The following is an 18,105-nucleotide window of genomic DNA, read 5'->3' on the forward strand; positions in this document are numbered from 1 at the left end:
AAATATATAATAGGAATTATGAAAACATAAATGTAACATTTTTTTATCTCCTCCTATAAATGGGATGAAGCATCTTGTGTAAGGTCTGATCCAGAACACTACGGCAAAACTAGCTTGAAATACATTCTAATACTGAAATACATTCTAGTGCTATCTAGAAGGGACTTGGCAAGCTATTTTGTTAGATTCCTAGAAGCTGACTTTTTAAAATTAATCCCTTACAGTTAGTCTCAGTGGCCTTATGAAAAACCTACATACTTGGGCTTATCGAAAACTCAGTATCTCTAGCTTCAATGGAAACAGAGTCTACATGTCCAGAGTGTTAAAATCCAGTAAAATTCTCTAGTTTGAAAATGGTCCAAAGAATGTAATGGTTTACAATTAAAACCCACAAATATTTTTTCTACCCTACACTCTTCTCACAGGTAAGAAAATACTTCTCAATGAGCAAGAAAATGAAAGGTAATGTTAACTATATTACCTGAAGTTGAACTGTAGCACAGACAGGAAAGAAATTGATTAAACACTTCCTGAATTACACTAGGGCAACCAAAGTAGCTGCTCTGCAGCTAGTCACTGCAAAATGGTCAATGACTCAAAATTTTTTTAAGTATGATATACAAGCTATTAGCAATCCAGTTAGTGAAAACATAATAAACACCCACACACATTCTATAGGGAGGCCCAAATAAACGTGGATTCCACATCTCTGAACAGCAGAGTGCAAATCTGTTACTGAGCACAGTCATAATTCACTTTAATCTATGGCTGCTATAATGTATTAGTAAGAAATGTAGAATCTGAACTTGGTAACTCATAATTGTGGTTGTTCTCTGGCCTGAACCAGAATATTGCAGGCTACTGCAGATTTCTATCAACAGGCAGGACTGTTCCAGCTTCTAAATGGAAGTCTAATAGAATTGTTGAGATTTAACTTAAGTGTAAAACTGTATTTAAGTTGAGCTGCTGTTTGTTTTTAGTGACGTGAGCTCATAGCTAAGTTTTTGGGTACATCCAATACCATAGTTAAACTGTAAGGTAGGACATAAAATTGTTTCAGTTAAATAGAGACACGGTTAAAGGTACGCCTCACTCAAATAACTAATTTCAAATTACTCTGCTGAAGTCATTCAACTCACTCCTACACCAACAAAAAATACAGAGAAATTTTCTAAGTATTTCCAGTTATATCAAACTAGTAAAATATAAATGAACAAAATTCTGGAGTCAATGAACCATCACAGAAATGACTTCTCTTTCTAAAAGGAACTATGTTCATTTTTACTGATATATCCCATTCAGCAACAGTATACAAAAGGGCATATGTTTACAAATGAACCAAGAGATATTAAATTAAGAAACAACAAATCTGAGCAGATTTCAGCAAGAAAAAAGTTTATTCTGCTTCACTTAGACACAGTTCTCATCCTCAAGCAGAAGAATCATGGTATCTTCAGAAAGTATCAAGACATATTTTCAGTACTGAAAGATTGACACAACAACAACAAAGTCTTCAGACTGAAGCACTTATAGTCTGAAAAACAATGAGTAAGATTAGGTTTACCCCAAGTAAGAACATAAAGATTCCACAAAGTATCATCAATTATTGGTGCATCAGCTATTAAGTATAGGACAGAAAATCCACTAACAATGTAACTTAATAGATTTATCTTACTGTTGTTAGAAAACTAGTCAAGCTTCCTAACATCATTTATGCAACTGCCACAAGAAGAGTTTGTTATTAACTCACTAACATACTTACCTTTTATCCTTTGCACAAAAGTCTGGGTGATCACTGGAAAAGGTATTTTGCGTAAAGACCTCTTCCCACAGCTCACTGACACTGGCTGCCTATTTCTTCATGCAAAAATTTTGCTAGAAGCATATTCAAGTCTTCCTCACGTTCTCAGCTAAAAAAGCTCTAAAATTTTTTGATAGTGCTGCTCTGTCAGAAAAGTCAGTCTTTTTCTTAGAAAGAAATAAACTTAAATGGTAAAGACATTGACCTGGGCCAAAACTACACAATACTCCGAGCCAAGTCACCAAAAAAAAAATATATGTGTAAGTTTCAATAAACCCATAAAAGACAAACTTTTAGGGCTAATTCTTCCAAATAGTTTTAATTAAAAAAACAGGAAGAATAAAAGCACAGACGTATTTCTAGAACATTACCTGACCAAACTCAGAGGTTTGGAGTTAAGCATTAACATGAAACACAACTCCTGTGGATATTGCACACCAAAGTCAAGAAAACATTTTCTTTCACCTAATTGTATGTATGCCTGGTCTAGCAATAAGACATGGGAACAGAGAGTTCTTTCATTATTAAACCTTTCTAACTTTGAATAGGCACAAACATCTCAGCCATAATTAAACTGAGAAATAAAGGGCAGGTTAGGACAAGGTATTTTTAAACTGCATTAGAGAACATAGCTTACCCAGCTTGAAGTTACTGGTTCCGTATTTTACCAGGTTTCATAAACATTCTTACAGTTGCTAGGTTTCTGATTGTTGCATCCTGGGACTGGGTTTTAGGGGTTCTTATTTGTGTTAGCTAGCCGAGTTCTGTGTACCCCCGTGCTTCCCCTGTGTCGTCCCCCCGCCCCCCCGCGGTTATTGGTCCCATGCTGCCTGCTGTTGGATTTTCCCCTCTGCCACTCCTGTAACCACTCCCCCGTCCAGCCCCGGGAACCTCCATGTCCACCGCCCCATTCCCACGATCCCACTCAGCACGAGGCTCAGTGTCCACCCCTGCAGTTCGCTGGCTGGTCACTGTCCTACATCATCATCACATCACTCCCACTGATTGGCAGGCGGCGTCTGCCCTCCCTATCACATCCCCTATATCATCCCGCTCCCTCAAGGGTCCCACCGCCATTTCCCCAATGTGGAGTGGGAAGCGCGGGTTGCTACGCCCCCACCACAGCTCTCAGCGACAATAAAGCCTTCCTGCTCTCCTCGTGGATGATCTGGACATTCCTTCACTCTTTGCCTCAGATCCCGCAGCGCGAGCGACAGAACCCGGCAGACCCCGACCCGCGTGCCAGTGCCAGCGGCACGCGGGAGAGAAGCAGTGAACCTGGAAGTCTGGGGGGAGGTGGCGCCAGAGGGCGTCGGAGCTGCCCCGGACCAGGGAGAAAGAGAGAATGCCGCAGATGGTGTCTAACAGTGGGGCTTGAGCCGGCGGAGTCGCCCTGCACAGACAGAGACTCGCTGCAAAGCACCGGCAGCTGTGCGGAGAGCCGTCACCGCCAGTGCGCGGCCACACCACCGATCAATGGCTGCCACGGCCGAGCCGAGCGTGCATAGTCCACATGGAGCACCGCCATGCAGGCACAGAGATGCACTGGAACTGTGCTTTGTGTTCAACTGAAAACGGGAGAGAAGACCCCCCGAAGTAGGTCAGTGAACTCCCTGCCACCCACGAGGGAGCACGCAGATGCTTTTCCCCACGTGGGACGGGAAGTGAAACTCTTCACGGCCATGAAGAGCCAAAGAAGAGAAATTTCCCAGGACCGAGGACCCTGGTGCTAGCTCTTTGTTTGCAGAGATCCCGGTTTGGTGAGTACTAGCTACGGGAGGGTACCCGGGCTATACTCTCCTTCACTTGGGTGGGCTTTACCGCGCTTCCAAGGGTACGGAATGTGCAGCACGCAGGGTGAGCGGTGGGCACTGGGGTCTTTTGCGGTTTTTTTTGGGTTTTCTTCCCTCTTTTTCTGCACCGGGGTGAGGTTGTGTGGGTAGAAGTAGCATGGGGACCGTGCTATCTGCTGACCAGAAGGAATTTTATACCCTATTTAAGGGAACTCTATTGGTGAAGGGCCCCTACCCCAAAAGTTCAGTTAAACAGTTTGTAAGGTGGTTATACTTTTCCTTCCCACACATAACCACAGGGGACGCTCGCAAAAAGGAGTTCTGGGAGCAGGTGGGAGCAAAATTGGCGGAGGGGATCAAACGCAGGGATCCCTCCGTGAAAGATTCCTTTGCCACCCTCCATTTGCGGATTTCAGAAGAGGTGAAAGCTGAATCTGCACGAGAAGCGAGCAGGGAGGGGAAAGAGCCATTGTACAAAAATGTTGTTTTCCCTGAACGCGTTTCCCCATCTTCCTTTCCTACCCCTTCTTCCCCTAATACAGGTGGGCGGGGGAGGGTACTCCACCGTTTTAAGGCGCAGGGCAGCCCCACAAGTGTGGGCCATGCTCCTGGCTCCCCCAAGCTCCCCCGGCACCCGTGCCTTAGCGAAATTGGCCACTTTGCTGAGGAACTGGCCCTGAACCCCTTTTCCAATCCTTTTTTCCCTGCTGAAAATCCCGGTTCTAGAGCTGCCCCGTGCTGCTCTGCTTCTTTGAACCCCTTCCTTTGTCTCCCTGAGGAGGCCGAGGCCACGTGCTCGATCCCTTTGTCTTCCCAAGATTGAGGGCAGCCACATGGCAGGGTCTCTTCTTCCCACAATCCCTTTCTGTCCTTTGTTCCCGGTGTCCCCGCCTTTAACCCAACCCCCACCTGCCTCCCTGTGGGTGTGGGCACCACCCCCTCGGGAGGTCAGGTTACTCCCTCACCCATTGTTCCCCCTGGTGTGGGCATTCCCTCGAGTCCTTTGCATGTCCTCCCTGCTGAGTCATTGACCCTGCCCTCCCCCACCGAGGAGAGCTCTGCCGTCTCCGCCCCGCTGCCTGAGGGAGGCAGCCCCCGTCCTGTTCCCCACACCCTGTCCCCATCTTCCCATGGGCCCCGGAGAGCTGGGCAGGAGAGAAGGGGGGGGGGACAGGAACCCCTACCCCCATCTTCCCATGGGCCCCAGAGAGCCAGGCAGGAGGGAAGAGGAGTGGGGGGGGGGGAGATGGGAACCCCTACCTCCAAGTTCCCATGGGCCCTGGACATCCGGGTGGGAGGGAAGGGGCGGGGGGGGGGAATCGGAGCCCCTGCCTCTACATTCCCATGGTTCCCGAAGACCTGGGAGGGAGGGAAATAGGGGGACGGGGAAGCCGATGTGGGTCTCTGAGCATTTTCTGGGTTCCGTGGAATGGGTCGAGGTGGCAGCTGAGAGGCATGTAGAGGGATCAGAGATCCAGGACAAGTCTGTCCTGGAAGCGGCATCCATAACACACAGCATGAGATCCCTAAAAGGCCCAAAACCCATGTGGCTGCCTTGGATGCTGTGCCTCCAAATAATGCTGGTCCGAGGCAGCCTCCATCAAGACGCCAATGCTTCCACTGTGACTGGAGGGGACATTTTGTTGTTCAATGTCCATTTTTGGGCACGGCACCCCCAGGGACAGTGGGAGGGGGGAGATGGGGGGAGGGAGACCCCATTCCCCCAAAAAACTGAGAAAACAACGCGCATCTGCCTCGTGTGAAGATAAAAATAAGGCAGGCCACAGCACCTTAAGGGGAGCTGTGATTTATCACGTAATTGTGCAGGTGGTAGTTCAAAACATCAGGGTGCCTTTGAGTGCAGCAGATGACCCCACCAATCGGGGGGCTGCATCAAACCGCAGGCGATGCAAAAAGAAAAAGGACCCTACGATCTCCTTATAAATGCTTTTCCCCAAAGCCCTAGAAAAACTTTCCTGCCACCCCAGTCTGTGTGTGGCCCAAATCCCCATGTTTGTAATAAAGCTGTCCCAGTTCCCCTATCCCCAAGCACCCAGGGAAGAAACACCACAGCATCATTGCAGCAGGCCCTCTCCATCTGCAAAGGGCAGCCATTGCAGCAGCTGAAACGCCAAGAGCAGAAGCCGAGTGAAGAAGCAGTCAGATGGGCAGCGAAGAAGATCAAGCAGCCATTCTTTTTTATATTTTGAAAAAGAGGGAATTGTTGCTTCCTGGGATTGGGTTTTAGGGGTTCTTATTTGTGTTAGCTAGCCAAGTCCTGTGTACCCCCGTGCTTCCCCTGTGTCATTTCCCCCCCCCCTCCCCACGGTGTCTGGCCCTATGCTGCCTGCTGTTGGGCTTTTCTTTCCCCTCTGCCACTCCTGTAACCACTCCCCCGTCCAGCCCCGGGAACCTCCGTGTCCACCGCCCCATTCCCACAATCCCACTCAGCACGAGGCTCGGTGTCCGCCCCTGCAGGGTATGCTGGTTGGTCGCTGTCCTACGTCATCATCGCGTCACTTGCATGGATTGGGGGTGGCGTCTGCCCTCCCTATCACATCCCCTATATCATTCCGCTCCCTCAAGGGTTCCGCCGCCATTTCCCCCACGTGGAGTGGGAAGTGCGGGTCACTACCCCCCCACTGCAGCTCTCAGCAACAATAAAGCCTTCCTGCTCTCCTTGTGGGTGATCTGGACATTCCTTCACTCTTTACCTCGGATCCTGTAGCACGGGCGACAGAACCCAGCAGACCCCGACCTGCGTGCCAGTGCCAGTGGCACACAGGAGAGAAGCAGCGAACCCGGAAGTCCGGAGGGAGGCAGTGCCAGAGAGCGTCAGAGCTGCCCCAGGAGAAAGAGAGAACGCCACACTGATGTTGACAAGTTTGCCCTATAGATGAAAAAAAAATTATTATAAGCATGATCTCTATTCAAATGATCTGACACATAACTGATAGCTCTAGAATACTTTTCATTGTCAGGAAGGTATTTTTGATAAACTGAAAACAGATTGAAATAGAGATTTCTGGAGTTCACTTCAGTTAACAAAATGAATTAAGCATTTACATTCTAGCTTATAGAGTTATGTGTTGAATTTTAACCTTTTACTTAAAAAACCTCTGCCATGCTACGAAGGGCATAAGAAAATGCAAATTTCTGAAGCTTCTTGTACAAAGAACAATACCAGAAAGGACCAAAGATGCAAAGAACCCAGATAAAGAGGCTCCTGTGTCCCCAAGCCTACCAAGACTGACAGGTGTACTCAGATAAGCACCAAAGGACCGAAAGTGCACGCGCAAAGGAGGAAAGTTCAAAAGTTCAACCATAAAGAAGACCACAATCTTCAGCCTCAAGAGACCACCAGAGACCCCGCAAGACCACCATGGCAAACCACGCATGCCTAGAAGGGCGTGAACCTATTTAGCATGAGAGGCGAGGACAGGCGGGGTGAGGGGCTGAATATGTATGGCAAAGTTGCGCAATGTATTGCATATGGAACACCTTTGTGAATAAAGGTGTAGGTCAGACTGAGGCTCAGGGCACATTTTTGGAAAGATACCTCACTTGTGCCAGGCACTGACATACACACACACTTTATAACTACCTCAGGTTGTGAAGTCTATTTATTTATTCCGCGTATCGCTTCAAGATCACAAAATGTAAGAATGGGATGTCAGCAAGGCACCTGTACTGCCAAAGGTAGGATTTACTATGCTTAAACCCTTTGTGATCAGCTTGGCTGCCAACACTAGTGTGTTTCTTGCTTGTTTTCCAACTTAAGCTGGACCAACAACTAGCAAATCATTCTGCAACACATTCTAACACTAAAAAGGTTCTTTCTACCTTCTTTCGCTGCTATTCAGGTCCCCTACCTAAGCTATCCCAAAGAGTCAGATATGCGTCTGCATTCTGTGTCCACGAAAGCATTTGCAACCATTATTCAGATACATACTATATACAACTTCTAAATTAAACAAAAACAACATTTAAAGTATTTTAACAGAATGAATGTCAGTAGCATAAAATTGCTTTTATTACATTACTTGAAACTATATATCTACTAGCAAGTTTTCTCTTGCATACACACCACACAAATACTGTTCAGTAACAACTAATAAAGCAGTTGATGCACTCCCAGCATTAACACAGCTATCAGAAGTAAACTTAGTGAGGTAAACACCACAGATTCAAATGCAATTCCAGGGCTTTCAGAAACTCTCTTGGTAACAAAAGAGCAGGCCCAAAATTTATAATGAATGTTTAAGCCACCATTCTGTATTAGCACAGATCTGCCATTCTTCAACCAAACTGCACCAAAAGCTAACTTGGCTCAGACTCTCAGCTGCTGGAGCAGAGCTGCACAATTCTAGAAAGGTAAGAAAAGATACTGAAATACTGCTGTCCTCATACTATTAACACTCAAATACATTTAAGTCTTTAGTCAGACTGGTCAAACTATTGTCTCATCTCAGCAACAGTCTCTTGTGACCAATTCAAATAATGTGTAGTGACCCTAGTGACCTCAGTAACAAAAGTCTTCTGTAGCCCATAAATTTAGATAGAAGTAATGTGTTGCTGTATTGTGGATAATAGAATAATTTAGAGCAAAGAAAGAAATCCTGTTCTTAAGTTTCACATCTGGAGTGGGGGATCTCAAAGAAGTCTGTAAAGAATTTTGCTTTAAGTAACATGCAGTAATTAATCCAATATTTAATTAAATAAAATTTAATTCTCAAGTTTTGTGAAGTATGATCTTCAATAATAAGGCAGTGACTGCCGAGGAATAACAAACCGCTGATTCCAGATAATGTACAGTGAAGAGATTTGTCATAAATATTATTCAGTCATCTACTTTGAGCTTCATTTGCAGCTGAAATAAGAACACTGCACCAAATACACTCAACCACCACACAGAAAAGGTTGGGCTGGACTTTTTTATGATTGAGTCAACAAGTTTCTTTTGTGACAGAAACTATTTCTCACCAGTTGTAAACCTGTAGGAAACCCTATATTCTAAACAAATTCATGTTATTTGCATAGCATCTGGGAAAAATTGATGTATACTCTCCATTTTACAAAAATAAGTAACAGACTATGAAAAGGGAATTAGAAAGCTACTGCATGAATCAGGAGTCAAGACTTCTGGGAAAAGGCTAAGAAACAACACCTAGGGTCAACACCCAAACCTGCAAAAATAACAAAAATTAAGCTAAAACAAGTACCATTGGTTTATCTTGTGCTTACCAAATTAAATGAAAAAAATAAGATATTAAAGGCTATAGTCAATTTTCGTCACACTACTATATTTTTCTTTTTAAATTCACAGAGAACAAGTTAAATTACACTTAAGAATAACAACACAGGGTTTCAAGATTTTACTTGGTGCAATAACAAACTATTTCAATGATCAGGGACATGAAAAGTCTAAGGAAACTATCTGGCTTAGTTTGCCTCACAAAATGAAGACATAAGATATATTTAAAAAGTGGTTATGAACATCTAAAGGAGAAAATTTCAGCAAGAAAGGAGATGTGTTAATCCAAAACACCACCAGAACCACAGAGTATCAATTACAGTAGATTGAAGGTGGACAGACACATGATCCTGAAGATCAAAAGAATATTCTGAAATAGCTTTAAGACTTAGACAAGTATTTGAAACTGTCGATTTCTATGACACTGCTAAATCAGACCCCAGTGATTGTAACTAAAGAGTTTAACATGCAGCATGATGCATTACACAAAGGTAACACTGTAAAAGCTAATCCACTTTTTCCCTATTTTCAGAGCTAACGATGCAAATGTAATATCTCTACAGCAACTTTCTTCTCTCTTCCCTGCTATTTGAAATCAATATACAGTTTAAAAAACTAACCTCTTAAGCACAAAGAACACCCATTACAACTAAAATGTAAGTAAAATTCTGGGTTTTTCCTGCAATAATACAAATAGAATTCAACACAATACAAAAGCAGAGAACACCCTTCTATTCATGAACTTTCAGATTAACCTGCTTTCTGATTACTTTAGCAAAGTGCTTCCTCAAACTTCATCTTAATATTAAAATTTTCACCTTATCTGCAACCATTCACTATTCCTGGGACAAGCAAACTTGTCTACTTACTAACATTTAAGTTTCATTTACAAAGCTTGTTCATAATACACAGATCAAGAAGATCCAGATAAACAAACTAGCTGAAATAGTGTTATAGAGTACATCTTGGCTTTAATAAACACAATTTGTTGCATTTTAATAAAGTTCTGTAACTTCATGCAGTAAAAATTAATTTATTTTAACACTTGTTTTTTTCTGCTCTATTTATTTACCAGGGGGGAGGTAGAGGACACAGGCAGAAAAAAAAATGCTTGCTCATTCTCACACCATTTGTGCTAAATTTGGGACTGCTGCCACCACAGTCATGTTAGTCATGGATTTCATGCCCTTCACTCTGGGGCAATTCCACCAAGCAGGCAGACTGGCAGTATGTGGCACTACTTTCCAACCACTACAGAAGCCCAAGAATACCACAGGCTAAGCACAGTGCAGAATGGGAGCAGGCATCTGTTCCTCCAGAATGTATCTCTGTGTAGCATTGGGATTGTATCTCTGCGTAGCATTGGGAATATACTGCAGTCACATATCAGACTCAGTACAGGGTAACTGTACAGCTACTACAGACAGAATGGTGTGCATGTACTATCTCACTTAAATGCAGCACTACACTAGGAAGCAAGTTGTGCTGCCAAAGATTATAAAGGAAAAGGATAAGACATGAAGACTGACCTAGACTATTTTTCCCAAATGCCAGGCATCTGTAAAACACTGAAAACAGTTAACACAGACAAAGCTTTTAAATAAATAAAATTAAAACTAAAATGAAAAATAAAATACAATTAAAAATAAGCTAAACTAAGAATAAATTACAAATAAAGTAGAAATAAAATTTAAAAAATTAAAAATAAAACAAAGTCTTCAGCTCAAACTCTGGAAAATTTACTGTGTAAGCAGACTATTTTCACATAATAGAAACTCATATCACATCTTCTGCACTGCTTCTGACAACACAGTAGATTAGCAAATTCCTTGACAAAAGTATTTAATCTGGCCTTAAATATATCATCAAAACAAAGGCTACTGAGGTCTAGAATAAACTGGTTACACAAAAACAAAATTCACCTGATCACTTGTGGTCCCTTTTAAAGACAATCCTCTACCCAGAATTTTTTCTAGTTTTAATTGTATTTATCAAATCTTTACAGCGTTAAAAAAATCTCCCTCTAAGATTTACACAACACTAAAAATAGCTATAGAGTATACTCTGCACAATACAGGAATTGGAAAAGTGACTGTTGTGAGAATTGAGCTGGAGGCAATCTCTGCACTGTCTGTGTAAGTGGACAAAAGAGCCTATAGATGGCAGGGCAAAAGAAATCACCTTCTGAAATACTGCAAGATGGCAGGGCAGAAAAAGCAGATGTAATCAAAGCATTTGGGATTTCAGTTCTCTTGTACCTAGAGTCTCTAGTCCCATCAATAATATTACCAAAACTAAAGTCTCCCTCATCATTTGCATCTTCACACAGTTCTACATGAGAAGTGAGTTTAATGGCTTACTAATTTTAGATTTTGAAAGGACCTTCTGAAAAATCAAAATATAACACCCGAAGATAACTCTGAAAGACTAATGGCCAATTTGTACCTCTCTAAACCTCAATCCAAGACGAATGGCCAACTTTTACCTCCCTAGAACTTCAAACCAAGTATCAGCCTCTCTGCCCATTGAAAGATACTTCGGTGTCTTTATAATTTTCATGGTCATTTACTGAACACTCTCCACCAAACCTCACCCTTTCTTGTATCAGGGAGCCTATAACAATGCTACACATCCTGGAAGGATGACACAGTCCTCCACATGTGGCCTCACCAAGGCTACATACAAGACAAAGCCGAACTCCCCTTGACCTGCCCACAACACTCTTCCTAATGTTACCCAGAGAGATTTTCACTTTACTCCTTACAAGGACCCACTGCTGGCTCGTAGTTGGCTTGCTGCTCAACAGGACCCCCAGGTCCTTCTCTGAGGTCCTTCTCTGTAGCCGGCATATGCAGCTGCAATTCCAGAAAATTCACGCTTTCCCTTTGCTTCATGAGGATCCTCTATCCACATTCTTCCACACAGCAGACCAAACATCAAGTGTGGGCATCAGCCAGCTCTCCCTATCTTATATTATGCTGCAAACTTGTTGAGGGTAAACTCTACCCCACTGTCCAGGACTTCAATGAAGATGCTCCATAGCAGGGGCTCCAGTACTGAACCCTGGGGTACACTGGAACAGCATCTTCCAAATGGCCTTTGTGCCACTGACTGCATCCCTGAGGACCTGTGCCTGACCATCCAGATAGTTCTGGATACAACCTCACTGCTCACTTTTGCACACATACTTGTCACCTTTCCCATGACAATGTCATTGAAGACAATGTGAAAAGCCTTACTGAGGTCAAAATAAACACCATCCATTGCTCTCTGTTCGTCTACCAAGCTAGTCACCTCACTGTAAAGGTTTGCTGAAGTGTGACATCCCCTGCATAAAGCCATTCTGACTGCTCTCACTCACCTTCCTGTCCATTACATGGAACATATTGGAAACACGTGTCCAGGATCAGCTGGTATACAACCTTCCCACGGACTGAAGTGAGGCTGACTGGCCTGTAGTTCCCTGGATTCTCCTTCTCATCCTTCCAGATGACAAAATTATTATTTGCTCTCTTCTCTTACTCAAGAACCCCTCCCAATGATCATTAGATCTCTCAAAGATGGCTTGGCAATAACATCAGCACTCATGGAAGAACGGAACACCCATCATGGAACCATCCTGTCAAGCCCCATGGACTTACAACTTAATATTTAAGTGTTCCCTAACCTGATTCTTTCTTCACTGAGGGTGGAGAAAAAAAGGCACAGCAGAACTTGAAGATGACAAGGAGATGAGACCAGAGACAGTCCCCACCCAATTTTAAGGGCGTTGTTTAACTTGTCTAACCAGTATTCAGCTGGAAGAGACAGTCCCACTGGTATTGAACAGATCTCCAATCTCAGGGAAGTCTCTTCCAGTGAATAAAATGGAAGTATTTCTCTAGGTCAGAAACTCATTTTCAGTACTTAAAATAGGTTTCATTACTACAGATAAGACACATTTGGTAACGCTATCTGTCTAAATAAAAACAGCTTTGCTTTTTCATAATGTTCTAACATGAAGAAACAGATGAACGAGTGACATTACTATAATAAAAAAAAAAACAGCCAGTAATATAGTAAAATAGCCAAAACTTCTACATTTTAAAAATTCAATCTACTAAAAGTTGTCTGCTTTTGGAACGGACCTACCATACCATAACTACACCCTATTTAAATGGAGCTGACCAGAATTTTTTAGGAAAAGCAAATTTTAAAATAAAGCCAAAATTGGAAAACAAAACAAAAAAGCAAAAACAAACAAAAAAAAAAAAAAAAAAAAAACAAAAAAAAAAAAAAAAACAAAAAAAAAATAAAAAAAACCCCAAAAAAAAAACCAAAGCAACCCTGTCAGCTGAATCCATCACCAAAAGCCAAGGAAAACAACAGGAAAACAAGTCTGTATCCTCAGGTTCTATGCTTAAGCTTTCTCACTGTGTAGTCTGTATCATTTCTCAAGAAACAGTTTCTGTGTCACTTGGGAACTTGAGAAATTGTCAGAAGACCATTAAAATAAAAGGCAATATAAACTCAAACAGCTAGGAATACTTGAAGCTTGTGAATGGAATTTCAAATTTAGCAACAACAGGGGAAGAGGAGGAAAGGCGCAAGCCATGAATACACAAAAATTAGAAAAGAGATACAAATTTCTTGATGCTCCCTGAAGACCAGTTTAGAAGCTCAGTCAATTGATTTGCACAGAGAAAACCTCAAACAGAATAAATGTTAAAAGCACTGACATGATATATACATTTATATTTTCCAAGGGAATCTAAAGTTAGTATGCATGCATATCTAAGTGGCACATTCCTATGAGTTTTAATCTAATGCCTTATAGATTACTATCACAGTAAGTACAGCACACCACAAATTACATAGGGGACCCTTCACTTCTCTACTACACACATCTGACAAACCATCCTCACTTTGTCATTGTAATTTTTAGCATAATATTTATAAATGGGATACAAGAAGATTGCAAGCCGTGACAATTAAAGCACACTATAGTGCTGTTATGACAGCGTCAAAATAAAAGGTTATGCGCAGTGTCTCAATTTGCTGCTACTGCTTTGCTTCCTTGATAATGAGCTCCAGCATACATATCAATTTCTTATTTCATCAGAAGACAAACAAGAGCATACATATTAACTTCAGAGGGTCCAACAAGGTAGTTAGAATACTGGCCCTCCAGTCCTCCCATCATGGGCCAGCTTCACATTTTAGCTTCAACTCTCTATCATTAGCAAAAGGAAAACTACCAAGTATTGGTCTGAATTAGGCAAAGAAACTACATGCACAAGACTCATTCATCAGCCTACACACTCCTTCTCCCCATACAAGATCATTCATTACTTTTTTCATAATAAGCAGATCTTCAAAATAACCCACACCACCAAAATTTTTTTCTTCTGCCATAAAATACATCTTCTGTCAAAAGAAAAATTTCCAGTGATAGCAGATCCTTCTCTGTTATCCCTCTCTGCTATCTCTAGTTAAGAGTAGCACTAATTTGAAATCAAGTTGCTAAATATAAGGTCTAAACAATACTTTTATTTAAAATCTATAAACCTCAATTTTCATTCCCCAAAGACACAGTTTATTCAATACCTTCCTTACTATTCTGTGATTCATGTAGTTCCAACAAATCAAAATAAGCTTACTTCAAGTTATTTTGCTATTCAAAATTTGTATGTCCCTAAAACAGAAAATAACATTCAAACCCTCACACAAGCTTTATGAGCTCTTGAAACTAGAAGCATTTCTACTGATCAATTGCTGCAAAAGCGTGACAAACACTTCAACTGAAGATTCTTTCTTTCCTCTCTGTGTAAATGAACAGCCACAACAACAGAATAAGTTTACATCTTTACAGTCAAACTTTTAACACTCTGAAGGGAAAGAGTGCCACGTCACTCTTTGTGGCATTTCAATGAAAAACTATTTTTAAAAAAGATTAGGCTTGGGTATGGTAATTCCCTCAAGTTTTTTGGTTCTCTAAAATTTATTGCCTAAGACTCACACCTTCAACAGAAAGGAAAAGGAGCTGAACTTTTGAAGGTCTCTCCCATCAATTAAACAAAAAATTCTGAAACAGTTCAACTGCAGCCTCTTATTTCTCAATCATGCTACTGCGCAGCAAGCAAAACCTCTAGTTTTAGTTTTGATACCCCCACCATCCAATACAGAACTGTCCTCATATATATTCTACTACTGGACAATACCGGAGAACAAAAGAAGATCTCCATACAATTTATAATTTACCTTTTTGCCTCATGTTTTAAAAAGAAGTATAAAAACCAAGATTTCCTGCAGATCACTAAGGAAGGAGCAAGGTCCTCTGCTAGATCTGAGCACTTAAGCTTATGTATGAGGAGTATGCAGAGTCAAAATATAGTGGTCCATTTTTTAACCAATTAAAGCCAACACGTTCTTTAGTACAGCCACAGACTTAATACTTACTTTTACAGAGACTTAGCAAAATATAGAAAACCCAAAAAAAAAAAAATCATCCACCTTCATTTCTACTTTGTGCTCAAGTTCTTTATGGGAAAATGAGCCAACTAAAGCACACTGTGTTTTGCATAAGTATCTAGAATATGAGCGCTACTTTTTATTATATGATCCCCTTTCCTTTATACAGTTATGGTTCACAAGCAACAGGTTTTAACATTACCTGTGAATCAAATATAAATGTCAGAACAATCAAAACAACTTCTAAGAAGTGTTTTAGATACAGATGAAGCTGCTAAGTCCTTTGGATAACATCATGATGGCTTTTTAACAAAAAAAAAAAGTTTCTGTTTTTGCACTGTACCAAGAAGACTTAAAAAAAATGCAAGCTATTTCATAACATGAAATTACTTCAGTTTTACAGCCAGGTTCAACTGAGTAACTTCAATTCACTGCAGCCAGGTTTCTCCTCGAGAGTATAACACACTTTGGTGCGTAATGATTCCAGTAAATGGTAACTGACCATTTAGCAAAATCCTGATAGATGCTCATTTCTTGCCCTTTAACAACATTCAAATTCAAAAGCTAAAGTGTGAGCTGAATTACATTACATCACTGCCCTAGTCAGCATATGTTGTGCAGGAAATCACCAGGAATTCTTTAGCAGTTGAGAATTGTCACAAGAAAGAAGGCGCAGTTGATAAAGGTAGAAGTCTTGCCCTATGCTGAGCATATAAAGCAGATAAACATCTCCCCATTTCAGCTGTTTCCTGGACTGTTACCTAAGATATAAAAGGAGGAGACTGTGGAAAAGTTGATAGCATCCCATAGGGCATCATCACCAGGTACCACATTCAGTAACTCAAACACAGAGTAAGAAAAAAACAAAACAAAAAGTTTAACAAATTTCATTCATGTCTGTCTATAATAAGGTCTGCAAATAGCTGTCTTTGCAGGACAGAATTTATTCCTACTACTAAAAACAAAGAAATAAAAGCAACTTCCTCAGACATTATTGATGAACTGTCACGGTAACAGTTCTATCCACACATGTTAAACAGAATAACCTCATTAGAATGGAGGACAAAATAAAAGCAGCACAAAGCACATTAACTTGTACAACGCTAAATATCTGCACAATTTTCCTCTATCATTTTACCAATGTAATTCTGTTTCAGTTTTGCTGCTGGATTAAAGGGTACTTATTCTCAAGTTTCCACCAACAGTTTTCTCACACAGTAGAGCAACCTGCACCATTCTGAAGAATTAACAAGTACAAATGTTCCCATTTTATGAACCTACCAGAATAAACACATCAGTAAAAGACATAACCTGCTGACAGTTATCCCACTACAAAAGCTATGTTTACATTAAGGTTTAAAGTATAAGCTCTTGGGAGAAATGACATTATAGTTGTCTGCAAAGCATTTAACAGACTGTAAACACTGGAAAAACAAAAATCTAGGGAAAAAATTAAAGTGGACCAGCACATCTGGCATTTTCTCCTTACTAGGTATGAATTTTGTTTAGGGTACAAGGGCACAGCTGTAAAACGTTCCTGAATCCTTGTCAAACACATATGCACACAAGTAAGAAAAAAATACACTTCTACAGAATCCCTGAGGATAAGGGGCTAACATGTGTATCTCAAACACCAATAGCTGGATAACTGCAGAGCCAACCAACAGTTTGTGGTAAATGGGATGTGGCCGGATAAGGGGTCATGCAGAAGTAGGACAGCACTCTTCTGGGACAAACATCCTCATTCTAATCCACTGAGACACAACAAACAAAAGATAGCACCAGCACAGAAGCATGGACTGTTGACAATAGGGGGACAATGAGATCACCAGGAATCCCCCAAAACCCTCCAAGCCATTTCCAGAAAGGCCTCAAAGAATGAACCATGCAAGATAACTGATCTACATAAAGAATTAAAACCTTAGCTTCAGGGCAAGGAAACTATCCATAAAAAGGGACTGACATACCCATTTCAATACCAAGTGTGCAATTTATGTATAAAACCTGGTGATTTTTTTGTAGACCCTCCAACTTGTATTGTCCCTTTCAACTACAAGCATTTATGAATCTTGGGTGCTCCTTTCCCCTTAAGTGTGAAACACTACAACTTCCCAAGTCTAAGTACTGTGAAAGGAATAAAAGAATTATCCTACAGAGAGGTGTAAATATAGAATTAAATTAATGAAGCTAAAAAGCAAACTCCTTAAAACTCCCAGAAGGAGAAGAGTCTAGAAAAAGATGCCACCCAAAATAGTAAGTGGGGGATGTAACTACTTGATTTCAGTGAGAGCATCTTGAAAAGAAATAAAAGTATCTCAGCACTGAAAATTAATAGCTTGAAAAAACAAGCAACATGTCACTTTTTCTATGAGTTAAGAAGTGAATAATTTCTATTGCTCTCATGCACATACAGTAGACAACAATCAAATGAAATGGCCACTCACACCAGGACTCTCTATCTACCAAATGCTTTCAAAAAATCATACAAGTAAAGGAACATACAAGATCATTCTTTTCTATTGGTTTGGTTCTTTAACAAGTGGCTCAGCTCACCAGTCAACCCGAACCACACCTAGACTCAATACAGAAGAGCCACAAGCCATAGCCAGAAATTACAGCAACAGACCCCTACTCAAGTTCCATAGTTTCCATATTTTCAAAACAACAAAACTGAAACAGAAGTTAAAATAACAAAGCAGCAAGAGCATCCAAAGGAGAAAAATGAAGCTAGTTCAACTTTTAGATACTGACAACATAGAGATAAGAACTTTAGTAAGACTGAGAATTTACAAAATTTATGTAGCTGC

The 18,105-nt window shown here is 41.2% G+C and overlaps 1 protein-coding gene across 4 annotated transcripts in view; it reads right to left on the reverse strand.

The window, feature by feature from the left end:
* The window catches only part of GPBP1 (GC-rich promoter binding protein 1), a 39,013-nt gene that overhangs the window by 19,054 nt on the left and 1,854 nt on the right, over positions 1-18,105 (reverse strand). Inside the window, exons 3-4 of one of the 4 annotated variants that reach the window (XM_053931571.1) lie at positions 6,309-6,484; positions 1,763-1,921 (exon numbers count right to left, since the gene is read on the reverse strand). The exons of 1 other annotated variant lie outside the window; for it this stretch is intronic. The gene's annotated coding sequence lies outside the window, so the exon portion shown is untranslated. Of the gene's footprint in view, positions 1-1,762; positions 1,922-2,438; positions 2,554-6,308; positions 6,485-18,105 lie in introns of those variants that run through there. 2 more of the 4 variants (XM_053931574.1, XM_053931570.1) reach the window with 2 other exon arrangements.

The sequence above is a fragment of the Vidua chalybeata genome, chromosome Z, assembly GCF_026979565.1.
Source record: "Vidua chalybeata isolate OUT-0048 chromosome Z, bVidCha1 merged haplotype, whole genome shotgun sequence".
In the NCBI taxonomy this organism is placed as follows: domain Eukaryota; kingdom Metazoa; phylum Chordata; class Aves; order Passeriformes; family Viduidae; genus Vidua; species Vidua chalybeata.